Source organism: Gymnogyps californianus, chromosome 10 (assembly GCF_018139145.2).
Source record: "Gymnogyps californianus isolate 813 chromosome 10, ASM1813914v2, whole genome shotgun sequence".
NCBI classification, from domain to species: domain Eukaryota; kingdom Metazoa; phylum Chordata; class Aves; order Accipitriformes; family Cathartidae; genus Gymnogyps; species Gymnogyps californianus.
In genome coordinates this window covers 16,296,260-16,311,419 of record NC_059480.1, presented here as the reverse complement: position 1 = coordinate 16,311,419, position 15,160 = coordinate 16,296,260, and the positions used below count along the sequence as shown (strand labels likewise).

The following is a 15,160-nucleotide window of genomic DNA, read 5'->3' as shown; positions in this document are numbered from 1 at the left end:
AAAAAAAGCATTGAAACCTAAAAGCTGACCATAAAGCCCAGCACATCATTTTCAGAAGCAGAACATTATTGTTACTCTGCTGACAAACTTCTTTTGAGGGCAGCAGCACGGTCCAGCACCATTTTAGATTTGTCTTGAAGCCGCACGTAACCAAAATAAATATATGGTTACATAAGAAACTGTATTACGTTCTTGCTCCTGGGTTCCAAGTCTAATTGTAAAGTAAGCACAAATCCAGTATGTCTGCCCTTACAGAGGTAGAGGGCCAGCCTCCTCCCACATGCGATCCAGTTGATTCGCACCTGGGATAAATGGGCCAACCAAGTGGAAGGAAGGTGGTTTTGTCCCTTCTTCTAAGGGCCTCGTGTAAGATGTGGAGGCCCTCTGCGGAGGTGAAGACAAGGGGACAGGTAGGGAGAGGCACTGAACAGGCTCCGGAGAGCAGCCACGTTTCAGGGAGGGCAGCATGTGGGTTTTGGACATAGCCCAGCTTGGTGTGAGTAACTGAAGCCCAGAGGATTACATTGCTCACATGAATCAATAATGATTTATACAGCTTCATTAATATACCAGCAGCAATGCCTATAGTTATAGTGACTTAATGCTGAGCATAGTACAAGCCTGCTTTCTGCTGCATATGACTAGGGAAAGAGTTATGTTGCGAAGCTGTGACAAACCTGCACTTTTAGAGCTAGGCTTTGAAATTTGGCAGGGGATAATTGTACTTCTTTGCCCCTGAAGGTGTTGTGAAAATATATGAATCATTGTTTTTTTCCAAAGTGCTTGGACACTATAACTTCAAATGGGATAGAAAAACCCACGAAGGAATCCAGATTGCTTCAGAGCAGAGATCCTCATGAAAGACAAACCTTGGCCTGCAGAGGGGAAGGATCTGGCTGTGTGGCTGGCATGATGCAGAGAAGAACAAGGAAACACACAGCAAGAATAAGCAGACAATGTTAGGACCTTGAGTTTTCTGAAGTTGGCAATCTCTCAGCTTTAATCAAGCACAAATTGTTCAGTTCCATGCAGAAGGGACTGGACAATGTTCACTGTCCTGTACTCCCTATGGGAACAAAAGCACGGGTTCTCCCTGGCTTCTTGGCTAGGCTAGGATACAGCAGCCACAGAGGGAAAAAAGCTGGTAAGATTAAAGGGCATTTTCCATGTCATAATGTTCTGAACAGGACTTTATAGCCCCTGGCCGTAGGATACTATACAGCGCTCAGTATCCTGTCTGTTTCCAGACGTGTAGTGTAGTAGAATAATGTGTGTGTAAGCTCCTAAAGAAAGGACACTGCAGCAGAGAAGGTAAATTAAATAAAATCTGAGGCACCTGGGCAGCAGGACGGTGACTGCTATAAAAGCCCACATGGAACTGAATGTTGCCAATATGAGCGGCCACACGTTGACAGAGGATGATAAGATAGTTACCTATGAAGGACAAATGAAAATGACACCTACCTCAGACAACCAGTTTGAAATCTCTTTACAAAGGAGGCCAGTAGCATCAACACTGTGGACAGTAAGGCCCAGAGAGCTGAATCCAAGGTTATCTAGTCGAGGCAGAAGTGAAGCTGAGACTAACCCCATGCACCTACACAGGCTGAACATCTGGAAAGCAGCTTTTAGAAAAGACCTGAGGGTCCTGGTGGACAAGTTGACCATGAACCAGTAGTACCCTTGCAGCACAGAAGGCCAACAGCATCTCAGGCTGTGTAAGTGTGCGCACACATCTGGAGTGCTGGGCTTCCCAGTACAAGAGAGGTGTGGACATACTGGAAGGCCCACATCTTGGAGCATCTGGCATATGTGAGGAGAGGGTAAGAAAGCTGGGGTTGTATAGCAGGGGTGATCTTATCAATGGATATAATTACCTGATGGGGGAGTAAAGAAGACAGAGCCAGACTCTTTTCAGTGGTGCCCAGTAAAAGTACAAGAGGCAATGGGCACAAACTGAACACAGGAAATTCCATTTAAACATCAGAAAAAACTTTTTTTTTTTTTTTTTTTTTTTTTTTTTTTTGTGTACTGTGGCAGTAGCTGAACAATGAACAGGCTGCCTAGAGAGGTTGTGGAGTCTCCATCCTTGGAAGTATTCAAAGCCTGACTGGACACAGCCCTGACCAAGTTGCTTTAGTTGACCCTGCTTTGAGCAGGAGTGTTGGACTAGGCAATCTCCAGAGGTCCCTTCCAACCTCCACCATGCTGTGACTCTGTAACAGAACACAGCTCTCCTGGATCCTAGGGTAATGTTCACAATGAAATGGTTACTGGGATAGTGGACATCTGCTCTTTTTTGATTAAGTGTTGCCAACAGAAGTGTATGTTCAGGTATAGGGCTGCACATGCGCAGATGGTCTGTGCATATGTGTGGATACCTGGAGAATCCCTCCATGTGCAGGCAAGCCAGCGCATCCGGCCAGCCTGCCAGAAGAAAATGTGAAAAATTGCTGAATTCCACCTAGACAGAATTTCCAGCTGGAAAAAAGAGGACGTGTCTGGGGAAACCTGGCCATGAGCTATTCCTGCCTCCAGGATCTTGCGCTAAGTCTCTGCACAGAACAGTTTCTCCTTAAATAAATACTTACCTATTCAAACAAGGTCTTTGCATACCAGAAACAGTATATTCATCACTTGATTATATAGTGGGTTACTTGCTATTCATCACTCTTTATATTCTTCCCTTTAAAACTTCTTAGCTATTCCAGTCCAGGGAAAAAAATGAGAGTGCATAGTTGTGTTTATACATAAAAGCTTGCTGCTTCTGTCACACCAACGCATCCAGCTTGTGTGGGCACAATCAATTTGTGCAGTTGTGCCACTGGTTTAGTTTATGCACATTGCTTGAGAAAAATAAGCTGTAACAAAAGAGAGTTTAGTCTGGGGGTTATTTTTACTGCTTTTTATTATAGCTGTGTCATATAGTTATCTATCTGTCTATGTGTTTCGCTCCTCTCCGCAGCACCATGACTGCAAAATACATGAATGCAAAATGCTGCAAGTTGGGTGACCTCCCAGGCAAGAGAGGGAAGGAATAATCGAGGAGCTGACAATCAGCGCTCAGTAATTTGTTCCTGTAGCGGTACATGGATCTACTCTAATCAGCAAATACCTTCCTCCTGCTGCATACAGAAGTGCTCCATCTGTTAGATAATTCATTTGCAGCAAACCCAAATCAGCTCTACCCGCAATGTGGCCACCTCTAGAGGGCGGTGATTGACTGATTAATGTTTGTGCTGTAATTGAAGATGATTACTGGATTATCCTAGATTAATCCAGTTGCGATGCTGCAGCTGTTTAGCAAATTACAGCTTCACTGCAGAAAGTTGCAGAGTTTGACAAGGAAAGGTCTCTGTCCATTTGTAGTGATAGAGGAAATGTGGCCAAGTAATGTAGCAGAATTTGACCCAAGCATTAGGATGAATTTACAAACTGTTGTGACATCTTTAGTTCTTAGAAATACCAGAGAGCTTCATTTCTAGAACAGCATTTGTTTGTGCTGTCCCTTGCAGGAACCAATCCATACATTTAAACCAGAGCAAAGCAGGGAAGGAAGTCGAATCAGTCAGTGTCAATTGCTCTAAACTTTCAGGTTTACACTAACAGTTTGTTCTGGTTGGCTTCCGGCACTGAAGGGTCCTGCTGTGCAAGCCACCATCCCAGGGATGGACTTACCAGCAATGTGGGGACAGTACCTTCCTTTTTAACATCATTTGGTGCAGGAATTTCTTCCAGGGAGAAACAGCTGCCCAGCCCCACCTTTCACATGACTTCATCTTCCTCTACCTGCATGTCAGGCAAGAAACTAGCGGCAACATTTCCTGCAGCATCCTGTGATGTTGTGAGTGGTCCACATGTGGCCCTGCCCAGCTCCCACACCACTGGTTTCTGTCTAAAGGATATCACTCACCTTCCCCTTTTCCCCCAGACCGTTGTCATCATTTTGCTGCTTAGCTGCTTTCTTTAATTCTTCTGTATCCTTTCTCCTGCTGCCAATGAACCAAACTCCACTTTACTTCTCAGGTCTGCACAGAAAATGGTGATCAGTTGTGTGAAAAGAAGTGTGAGGTCAGGACGACATTTTTTCTGCTCATGAGCATGTCTTTGAGTTAAGTGCTGCTATGCATTCAGTGCTGTGCTACATTGCTACATTTGTAATTAGCTCTGGAGCTGAAATATGTGTTCTGCAGTCAAGATACACACTTTGCTGCTCTGTGCTTTGTGTACCATGCCATGAGGGTTCATGCATCAACAAGAGTTTATTTCAGTGACAGGTGACATCAGCACACATGTCTTTGACAAGGGAGGCAGTGTGAAGACATCAGCACCATTCCCTCTCTTCCCTCTTAGCACAGAAAGATGGGGCTGGTTCTCAGTTTATCATCTTTATATTTAGCATTGACTCCAAGTAGCGTAGCTAGAGGGGATAGAAACACAATCTACTAATTTTCATTTCTGTGTTGCCGGTTGGAATTAGGACCAGGCTGATATTGGCCCAGAATTATTACTATTTGCTTAGTACTTTGAGACCTCTTTGTATCGTTTTGTTGCCTCTCATCCATTAGCTTCTGGACCACAGTGCCAGTAGCACAAAAGGCCCTGTCACTCTTCTTGGCCATCTTCACTCCTCACGGCCTTCTTGGGCTGGGAGCCAATGGCATGGGTACAAAACATAAACTGTCTTTTTTATTTCCAAACACATCCTTCTGCATCATAGTATGACTGTTACAGAAAAAGCTTGCATTTCAATAAACTGTCCTTGTTTGGGATTTTTGCTTTGTGCTTTTTATGGATTCTTATATGTCATGACCCAGTACCTATTACAAGCACTTAATTCTAGCACAAAGGACTTCTAAAAAGTACATATATAGAAACTGCTAGTAGGAAGCCTGACATTCCTGAAGAATGTTACTGTCTTCAGTTTTATATGCTACCTTCACTTTGTGGGTTTTGCTTCTCAAAATCTATCTAGCTGCAAGGAGTCATCTTAAATGGAAGTGACACAACAAAAGCTACTTTGATAGCTTGCAGATTTAAAATTAGCTGTCTTAACATAGTTTTTCCTTCCAAGGTAGAATGTACCTTCAATTGGAAAACATGCATGCACATTGTTAATGCAGGGTCTCTTTTCCATAGTTCCATCTTACAGTGAGTCATCTGCTCTCTGGCTCTCTATATCTACATGAAAATAGGTGGGAATCAGCTTGGTTTCTGAAATTCCATCATATATTGACTGAAAATCTGTGGTGGTTATTTTAAAATGCTTCCCCTTCTCTAGACAAGATATGAACATAGTGCAACAAAAGTAATGTTGGATGTTCTCCCTGAACCAGTGTTGTAGGTATAAAATGCTGGGTGTCAGTTAATCTGGTGGAACACTAATCCACCAGTCTGGTGTCAGAATTAGGCCAATTTTATCAGAAGAGTTTTTGTCTGAAGAAATAAAAATAAATTGAAGGCACCATAATTTGGAGTATCTCAGTTGTTTGTCTCAGAGCCATATGAATCAGTATCAGCTGAGCACCTGACTTGTGGAGATCAGCTCTTTATAAAAAAAAAAAATATAGTTTTCATTTGAAAAGAAAAAAGTTCTTGGATTATTTCTTAGAATTTTGCGGCAAACCTTTCAAAACTGGAAAAAAATTTCCATTTTTTCTAATTTCAATGTTATCTTTATTTTCCATACTAAACCCAGAACTAGGCTATTTCTAATGTGACACTCACTGTTTAGTGAAACTGTGAATAATCCTAGCAATCAGAATGTATCGAGTCACATGCCTTTACTCCATGCCAGCTCAATCAAAAATTCCTGAGGACAGGTATACTGCTTTGGCCATAACACCTTCTGGACCTCGCACTATTCACGTAGATTTGTAAGTGACAAATGTGTGACCTTGTGTGAGGAATCAGTGGTCAATGGAAAGGGTCACATGATTTGAAGAGGCTGGAAGGTAGAGTTCCCATGGGACAACTTTATGACAGAAGGGGGAGACTTCTGTGACTTAGACCACAGGGATGTAACAGTACATGTTTTAGTGGGAGAAGAAAAAGATTAAAAGTACAATACAACAAAACTAGTAAGCATGTGTATTCACGTGTCATTCCTAAGATATTAAAGATGAGGCCTGACAAACCCAAATATAGTTTCCACAGGCAAGGCTGATGAAGAGTGAGATTGCTCAATGCTTACACAAGTGTACCCTTGCTAACTCCTGCTCTCTGAATAAGAACTTGTCTACTAAAGGAATTAAGGAAAACATTGAGCCAGCTCAATTGATTTGCAAACTAGTGTTGAAAGAATTACAAAAATTACTTGCAAGAGCATGAGGGCAGCAGGGAGGCAAGTTTGTCTTTCTCTTGGATGGTAACAAAAAGAGCTTTGTATCTTGTTGACACGTCCTTACCTCCTCCAATTTCCTTTTTTTTGTCTTCATAGTTGAGAAAATCACGTTAGATTTGTTTATTCATTTATGGTTAAGACAATAAAGATTCTTTCCAAACTCTTGGTTGCCCTAACTTAATTATACTGTAAGTATAATTAAGCCACAGTAGTGTTGAGGATGTCTGTTCCTTGGGCACTCTGCCAGCTAAGTAACCATATACCATCATATACCTTTTTCATTATCTGGCAAGCTTCCTTATCAGCCTTATCCAGAAGGTGTCAAAAAGGTATCTGTAAGTTGTTGCTAAATCCAAGTCAATTTAGAGCAGGAAATTAAGTGTTAACACTCTAACACTCTGTTCTTTTTTTTCTTTCTTCTTTTGTTTTTTTTTGTTTCATGGTTTGTTTTTTTTTTTTATCCAGAATAAAACACTGTGTGCTGGTAACATACGTCCTATTCTAGGGTCAGTAGCAGCCCATGAAGATGGCTAATTACTCAGATCTGAGTGTTTCACACCTCCCAGTCAGAGACGGTGATAGTTGTGTGTATCAGCATCCACGTCTGAAATCTTTCAGATTGTATGCTTTTGTAGGAAGAGCACAGTGATAAATTTATTTTGAAATAGAAAAAGTGCATATTATATAAAAGGAAGAGCCACAACCTCACAGTAAGTCCAGGTGGCACAAAAGTGGCTGGAGCTTTGTTATAGGATCACCGATCAGTGGAGACCCTAAAAGCAAATTTTAGTACCAGGTCTTAGACATCCTCTTGGAGTCAAAGGAGATGACAATATGGCTGCATTTGTCCTGTTTTTTCTGCAGCCCACTGTCCCACTCACTCTTGTGAGGTGCTAAGCTTCAGCTGGCTGAGTCTAGGCCATCCTCCAGGCTTCACTCTGTGTTGTGAAATATGCTGAAATGCCTACGTTACCAGCATTCATTTGTCGGTCGTCAGCTTACTCACAGTGGCACAACCCGTGTCTCCTACCAGCCTCATCAACACCAAACGTGGTGACAGAATGGAGCCCTACAGAGATCCTGCTTAAAAAGCTTGAGATAGGACCTGTAAAAACTCCCAAGAGGAGTAAAGCCTGTGAGTGCCGCCTTGTGTCTTTCCAACAGAAAAAAGAGAAAGAAACTGAGTGCCTAGAACTGCAGTATCTGGTCAGCAACACCTCATGGTCATATGTAGCAAAGGTACCCCATAAATCTAATAATATCATGTGGTTAGATCATGATCATCTTTTTTTCCTGAGATCCTGTTCACATGTTTTGTACACATCAGTCAAGTACTGCTGTGTCCTTGGACTTCCAGCAACAAGCCACCATCTAAATGCAGGTAGCACTGTAAAACAGAGCATAGTCCAGTTCTCTTCCAGCGGCAGTGTTTTTAGCTGTGTTTCATTAGTCTGGCGTTGTTTGGCTCTGCCCTTTAGATTCTGCTGCTGCTCTAGGATCCACAGAGCCCATTTGGACCTCTGCAGCTGCCATCACTGTTCTGTTATGCCCTACAGTGGAAAACAGTCCCAACCTGCCTGGTCCAGCCTGACGGTGGTGTGGGTGCTCATGTGGCTAATGTGTATTTCTGCAGCACTACACTAGGCCATACTCCCATATCTGCCTGTACTGAGAGATGCTATAGAAATACTTGCTTTGCCTCTCCTTGTTCTCTGGGGCGGTACATTTGTGTTGTGCTCATGATCAAAACCAGCTTCTCATTCTCCATTGACTTTTCCTCCCCCCCCCGATACCTCAGTCAGGGAGTGTGGCAAAAACATGCTTTGCAATGAACTACCCTGATTGGGCACTTTATGTCAGCTCTGTAAAATTCTGCGGCCATCTTCATCTGGGAAATGAGCTGTGTTACAATATGATTAAACTCTTGTCTTTCTCTAATCACTCTGACCAAGACAGATGATGAAATCAAAGCTTTTGCTCCCTGACTGGCAAATTTTTCCCACCTATTGCAAAGCTGCATTTGAAATTTCCTTTTGCTGTCCGTTACTTGTAGGAAGAGCTTTTGGCAAGTTAGAGTAAAAAGTATTTTGAAAGTACTGTGCCTATCTGTTTAGAGAATAAAGTCACTATGAATTAACTGTTAAGGAGTCTGCACAGGTTGGAATTTTAGACCCCAAAACAGGTCTACAATTGCTGTGTGAATCAATTAAAAACTAAGATTTAAAAAAAGGGGCACAAGAGAAGATAGACTTATTTTAGTGAGGCAAACAGGGAAAGAAATAGGTCCTCTGGTATTGCCTAGGAAAGATAGGCAGCTTCATAGCTCACACTTCACAGTCATTTCAATAACTGAAATGAAGTGTCTGAAAGACTTAAGTTCTTGTGACTTGCTTTACAAAACACACTCCTTTTCTAAAGCTTATCTTACAATAGTGTTGGTCTACTAAAAATGCACTAATTAATTTCTTCCTGAAGTTAATGCAGTCCTTCTAAAGTTATTCCTGTTGTCCCCAAGAAATAAAGTTTAAAAAAATAATAATTCAGAACATCAGGTTTCTGTACTGCAGTTTGCAAAAGTGAGAGGTTAGAGGAATGGTGATGCTGCTGAAAATCTTTCCACTCCCATGGCTGTCTGAATCTTGAAAGAAAAAAAGAAAAAAAACAACAACAAATACCTAGACCTTTAATTATAACCTAATCATCTTGATCAGAGCAATAAATATAACAAATGTGAGGCAAATATGTGTGTGAAAGTGCAGGACAGAGAAAGGTTTAGGGCAAGGATCAGTGGAAAATCTTTAGAAATGATGTAAGAGAAAGCAAAGGCAGGGATTGGAGTTTGTAGCCTACAGCAGAGACTATAAAAACTCTGAAAGAAAGCTGAACATTAGGGATAAGTTAGGGGGAAGAACATAGCAGGACCATTAAGGTTGGAATTGCTTGCGTCCAATGCAAGGTAAGAGGAGTGAGGACAGACATGGGTTGGGGACGTTTTGTGTCTTCTACTCTGTTTACAGAAGCTTTCTTCCCTTCTATGCTTTCTTCCTTTTAATTTATTCAAGTGTTTTGTATTAACAGGCATGCACAAGGTATACACATGCCCATGTCTGATGGGAAAAGCACAGCTTCTTTTTGCAGTTTGGGATTAAGATTATAAAATGCCTATCACCTAGTATTTTTGGTACTAAAATTGAACTAATAATATTCAGTGGAAACTTATTTCCTTCAGTTAATCAGCCAATATTTAAACAAGATGTGTCAGTGCATTTTACAACAGTGACTAGTTACTTTCATGCTTTTGCAGTAAACTGCTGTCTGTTTATATTGTTATGGATTTTCCTCTGTATATGTTATTGTCAAATGCATATTACTTCTTAAAATAAGCTGAAGAGCTATGACAGAATAGTTCCTTCGCATTACTAAATACCATACATGGTGAACAAGTTTGCTGCATGTAATATATTGTAAAACACAAGATAAATGATTTAGGGAAAGTCTTTAATTTATGGATGTGCAAAAGGGTTTTATTATATCCCATATTAGATAAATGTTGATCCAGATTCTGCCACATTCCTGCAATAATAGAATAACCCTGCAAAAACATTCCTGCACTAACAGAGTAATTATCATTATCCAGTGATCGGACTACTTCAGCTTTGTACCACTGTAAATGAAGGCAGACTGCGATTCAGTGATAGTCATTGTAATTTCTCCATTCTGAGTTCAAAACTATTTCACTGTTTCTTTTTGCCTCCCAGACTGGAGTTGTACAAGTAAATACATGTGAATAACCTTTGGTTTAGATGTCCAGAGGCTACAGTAAAGTTCAGAATCCACTAATTTTTGAAGCACAAGCACACAGTGCCTTTAGCTTTCCTTACTTGGCTTTTCAATTTGGAATGACCGTCCTCTCATGGGGAGTGCAGAGCTGAAAGCTGAAGAGCTGCAGCAACGTTTTGTGCCCCTGCCCACCGATTCACTCAGGAAGCCTGGGGCAAATTATTACATTTATCCGTCTCTGCTCACCTGTATTCAAAATGCAACTCAACCTACTTTTCTTGTAAAATACTTGAATATCATGAGAAATAACAGGCAAAAAACCCCCAACAAACCCAAACAAACCTAGTAAATCTATGGTGTAAATGATGGGAAAACTGCAAAATATATCTGGCTGGACCAAGTGTTCTTCAGTATTTATAAATACCTGCCACATTGATTTCAGCAGATTAGGGCTTTGTTTTCACTCTTTGAATGAATGACCAGTGTGCCTCTCCGGGCTTCTTAAACAGCAAATTAAAAAATTTGAACCATACAACAGTTGTAAGAGCTCTCTTGATTGACCCTGACAAAGATTGCAAATGATTGCAGCTTTCCTTTTCTTCTTAGTCAACCCAGAGAAACAGATTACTCTCTAATTTCCATTTGCAATGTATCTTCACCAAGACTTTTCTTCTTCAAGTAATATCCTTGATCAGAACATTTAAGTGTTTATCCAGTAAATCAGCACCAGTGTTTGAGTCTCGTTAACAAATTCCAATGCCATTCTTGTCTCTTAAGAGCTTATTTTGAAGGCATATCTTGAAGGATATTTTTACTAGACTTTAAATGATCTGTTTTTATATTGATAACGTATTCTGCTAATATACTCTTCATATCAGGTATGAAGAACTTCCACTTATCACTCCAATGTTGTTAGGAAAGGAGATGATTTTTCTAATATAGAAAAACAATATATTTCTTGATTTTCATTGATAGAAAGGTTTATTGTTTTTACTTTAAATGCTGAAGATGGCACTCTAACAATGAACAGTTTTTAGTTCTCATGCTAAAGATGAAGGAAGAAAGCTAAATGTAAAGTTGTTAGAAACATTAAGAAAAGTTGGCATGTTCAGTCAGTACATATATAAATAGTGTAGGGTTGAGAGTTCGTTGGCAATGAAGAATAGTCTAATAATGTTTTGTTTTCCATTGTGCATACCAGGAATACTGCAGCTCGCTCAATTATCTTACTTAGGAAGGGTGCAAATAGGTTCTTCCCATTAAGAGATATTTTCTTACACTTCATAGCATCCTTCTTATTTCATAGTCCCTAGGCTTCTAGATGGGTTTTATCACTTCTGTTTGTGCCTCCTGCTTCATGGTCTCCTACTTTTATGGTATTGATGTGAGTTTGGGGTTTTTAATTTCTAAAATCTGTTACTGAAAATGGATTTATTACACAGCGTAGTCAGTTTTGCAAGATGTCCAACTTGTCTCCTTCCCATTCTAAGGAAAAGTGTCCTCATTTGTTCTGCATGGCCATTTGGTTTCATGCTCTTTATTCAAATGAAGAGATGAGGACCATGACTGACTGGTCTTCCACAAGTGTTTGTCCACCTTTGTCAGTTAATTTTTTTGTGAATTATGATTGTGTCTGTTAAGCAAATGTACCCCAGCAAGGCTGCGTTCATTTGTACACTTTCCGAATTCTGCATGGGAACTACAGGGCCACATTTTCAGCCTTTCTTCATATGAGCCGTGTGATTCGTGTGCTGCCTCCACAAACATTGCGTCTTCCGTGGGCAGGGTCAGTGCAGAGTCTAGTCAAGCCCTGCAGGGACTAAGCCATCACTGAATCTGTTTTATCTGAGTACAGATGGTAGGAACAGTTGTATACTTGAGCATCCTCTGACCGCATCTGCATCTACCAAAAGCACAGCTATCAATAGCTAAGTCAGCATTTACAATAGATACTTCAGTAAAATACAGGCAAAAATGACTATCATGGTGATATGAAAACACATCAGGGCCAAACACTGGAAATCATATTGTTACAGTGAATGCAATTATTGAAATGAAGACTTTGAAAAGCAATGACTAATCTGAAGTGCCTTCTTGAGAAACCTTTAAGGAACTTCATTTTCAGAAAGTGGAACATCCTTGGCCTTGAAATACTGTCTGACGAAATGTTTCATTTGGGACACAGAAATACCTAGGCATTATCTCAAAATCACTAGTCATACGCCTCTTGCACAAGTTCATGAATTGTAAGTTCTCTCTGGTTACATCAGATGAAACCTACCTGCATCTATTTATCTACATAGTCGGGAAACTGAAAATACAGGGAAATGTCCATTGTAGAAGTTGACAGTGTCTGTACCATATATCTAATAAAATAGATGGCATTGTTTAAAAATCTACACCTACTCCAGGAAACACATTATTAATAACATAAAGTGCCTGCCACTGACTGCTTGCATCTCATTTTGCCACAAAGTCCCATGCTTCAATGTCTTACTTCAGTATCTTTTTAGAGAGCAGTATGTAAGAAGTGCTCCATATCTCATCTGTGGGATGAGAACAAAAACACCACTCTAACCTATTTTTGGACTCTGCTTTTTTTTCTGAGGGTGGGATTTGTTTAGATTTTTCTCCCTTTGATATTTACATGACTAGAAAATTACACTTGATATATACACAGTCCCTTAGGAGTTTCTGAAATCACTAGGACTGCTGGTATGGGCATATTTTTGGCTTTGTAGTAATGAATATGCTCAGAGGATCCATCCTACAACTTTTAAAAGTAGGGCAAATTTGTTTCAGCAGGAGCAGACATTCTCAGAACTTCATACAAGCCATTTATAAGTTGTTCTTTTGGTAAGATACTCATCCAGCACAATTTTTTTAGCCAAGGTAGATTCCCATCAGGTGTCTAATCCGAGGCTAGTGAGGCCAATGTTAGGACTCAATAGTACCTTTGATTAAGATAGGTAGCAGCAGTTAATATTTTATTTTGTGGCACTGGAGCAGAAACAAAATACCTCAGTCACTGGCTTGCAGACACAGCTGTGATTTCCCCCAGCTGGTTGGAATCTGCATGATATGAGAGATCTTCATGGCTAACAGGTGATGGAGGCTCACCAGTACCATCCCAGTGCTTGTATAGCAGAAGGACTGGAGTCCTAATAGGCACTGCCAGGAGCTTCCTAGTGCCTATGGCACAGTCATGCCTTGGCTCTGCATCAGGTCAGCTTGGGAGCATACACCACAAAACCTCAAGGGCTTCTGGGCTCAGCCACAACGTGCTCATTGCAAGAGCAAGGTCCTTATTTGCAGGTGAGCTTGGGCATGTCCCGTGTTGGTGTTGCAACAACAAGCAGAGCATAGTCATCAATATATAGTGGCAGCCGCAATGAAAGATTACAGTGCAAGGCGTGATGTCTTGCCTCAGTTCTCTTGCTAACAGGCCAGCAAGAAAAATAAAGCTCTTGCGATTTATACTTGTGGAGTAATCTCCACAGTAATGTGAAATATGATAGTTCAAATGGTAAGAACAATGACAGCTGTTACCATTTTTGACAGGCAATGGGTTTGGAGCTTGGTGATGAATTGCATGCTGTCTGGGGTTTGTTCAGCCCACTTATCTTCAGGATGTCATTTTGTTTTTTGTTTTTTTTCTTTAAAAGAAAAACATCTTTTAAGTCCTTTGGTTTGATGTTGGAGACTTAACAGTTTCTGTTTGGTAAAGAATTTTGCTTTCTTGTGATCTTTTCTTGGAAAATGGCTCTGCACAGATTCCTAAGAAAAAGTTTTGAATGTTTATCCTGCTTTGATAAGGTAAAATAATGTTCTCTCTGTTATCTTTAATTTTATTTTAACTGGACCTGCAACAAAGATACATAATTCTATGAGGAATTTTAGTTTTGACACATTTCAAGCTAAAATATCACTAAAACACATAAATACATCTGAATTTCAGACTTGCAATTACATTTAGTGAAGGGTAAACCGTATTTTATGTCAGCTAACACCAGACCCTGAGATACTAAAGACATGGAATTACACCCCAATCCTTTGACCTATCTCTCTGAAATAGGTGGTGAAGAGTTTTCCAGAAGAAGGGTGGAATCCAGAAAAAGTGGTGAGGGTGTGTCTTGCAAAGGCCTGTGTGGTTGTCAGAGCTTTGCTTATTCTCCCTCAGTAACAAATACTGTCAAGCCTCACTTTAGGTCTTTCTTGGAATGGGTCAAGGTAAAATGTGGATGGGGTGAAGCAATAACCAGCGCATGGCTGGGAAAGCCCCTTTTGGCAGGAGGGCTCTGCTTACCCAATTGCAACAGATGAGCTCAAGGAGAAAAAGCAACAACTGCTTTTAACAACTAAGATTTTACGACATGGCTGAAGGTGGAAAGCTAAGTCCCAGACTGGCAGAAGACAGTGTGATTTTAATTATGTTTACACAGTCGTCATTGCACCCTTTGTTTTGCAAATGCTTTTCTAGAGCTAAACTGCTCTGCTAGAACAACCCTGCCTCTTTCTCCAGCCTTGGTCCCATCACCACATGAAAATCAGCGCAACAGGATCTTGCTGGACTTAAGTTTTGCTCCCTTTTAAACCAGTGACATTGCTCCTTAGCTACTCATTTCCATGGGAACTAGAGCCAAGCTTTAAGTCATACAATTTCCTCTGCTTTTAATTTCACTGGCGTCGAGTTCTGACCAGTTAATCAAATGTCTTTTGTGTTGCAGGTGCCTTAATGTTTATTTTGATTAGTGTACCAGTTGCTATTTTTAGGTCTTTGGTCTTGGGGTTGAATGAATACCAGCACAGACCTTAAACCATAATAAACATGTGTTTTTAACCTTGCCATTTATTTTTATGTCTCTGTATCCAAATAATCAGGATGTGGTTACCTGTGAAGGTAGTAGACTACTACTTCAAATTTCAATGCACACCCACATACAAAAATATACATTGTAGAGGGTTACAGCTTCAAAAACACCCAGACAGACCCTTGTCTGACTTTAATGGCTGTTGCCATCGGACTGAGAGACAGTG

At 40.6% G+C, this 15,160-nt stretch overlaps 1 protein-coding gene across 3 annotated transcripts in view; it reads left to right on the top strand.

The window, feature by feature from the left end:
- The window catches only part of OSTN (osteocrin), a 109,892-nt gene that overhangs the window by 82,778 nt on the left and 11,954 nt on the right, over positions 1–15,160 (top strand). The window contains exon 1 of one of the 3 annotated variants that reach the window (XM_050902492.1): positions 9,277–9,299. The exons of the other annotated variants lie outside the window; for them this stretch is intronic. The gene's annotated coding sequence lies outside the window, so the exon portion shown is untranslated. Of the gene's footprint in view, positions 1–9,276; positions 9,300–15,160 lie in introns of those variants that run through there. 3 annotated transcript variants of the gene reach the window in all.